This window comes from Limulus polyphemus, unplaced genomic scaffold, assembly GCF_000517525.1.
Source record: "Limulus polyphemus unplaced genomic scaffold, Limulus_polyphemus-2.1.2 Scaffold6588, whole genome shotgun sequence".
In the NCBI taxonomy this organism is placed as follows: Eukaryota; Metazoa; Arthropoda; class Merostomata; order Xiphosura; family Limulidae; genus Limulus; species Limulus polyphemus.
This window is the reverse complement of record NW_013672198.1, coordinates 33,306-34,031: the sequence shown is the minus strand read 5'-3', so window position 1 is coordinate 34,031 and position 726 is coordinate 33,306. Positions and strand designations below refer to the sequence as shown.

The 726-nt window shown below is 33.5% G+C and overlaps 1 protein-coding gene across 2 annotated transcripts in view; it reads left to right on the top strand.

The window, feature by feature from the left end:
- Positions 1–726, top strand: part of LOC106473876 (degenerin deg-1-like) — a 44,146-nt gene that overhangs the window by 15,836 nt on the left and 27,584 nt on the right. The gene's annotated exons all lie outside the window — the stretch shown is intronic.

Genomic DNA, 726 nt, shown 5'->3' with positions numbered 1-726 from the left:
AACTAGTTTTATTTAAGAAATGATTTGTATCGCTGAAGTTTTTCGGAAAGAATTTCTACGGAAAATTAACAAACAACCAGAGACGTAACAATACTAATATTTCTATTAGAAACACTCTTTATGTTAACTTAATATTTTTCTATTCGACAGAATGTGAATATCGAAAAGCATGGTCAAAATGCTTATTTGTTCAGCATTTTTTCGTCACATTTATAATGTTCCAAGTTCTAACTCTTTAGGTTCTGACTCTGACTGGAAGGTGCTATTATTAACCGTGGCCCATGTGTAACGAGATGTCTTAGACTCATTCTATCTTCTTTACTTTTAGGTAGTTGTGTGATTCATATCGTGCTCCTAAACGATATTTTTATTATTTTGGTCACTTTATTTGAGTTTCACCTATTCTGGTGAGTCAGATTACTTTAATGTATTAAAGAGATTTAAGAGGGTATATTTCCTTCTCTCTCTCTCTCATATATAAAGCTATTAGTCCTCTGGCATGTTACTTGTTTCGAAAATAAATAGGTTATCTTCCTCTCACGCAGTCAAAGCTAGCAGGCCTCTGTGGCAAGTTCTTTATTGTATTAGGGGCAGTAAATAGGTTATATTCCTCTTACACAGTTAAAGCTAGCAGGCCTCTGTGGCATGTTCTTTGTTATATTAGGAGTAATAAATAGTGTTACTTCTCTGTTCGTTTGATAATTTCCCGTAAAAATTCTTTCCGAG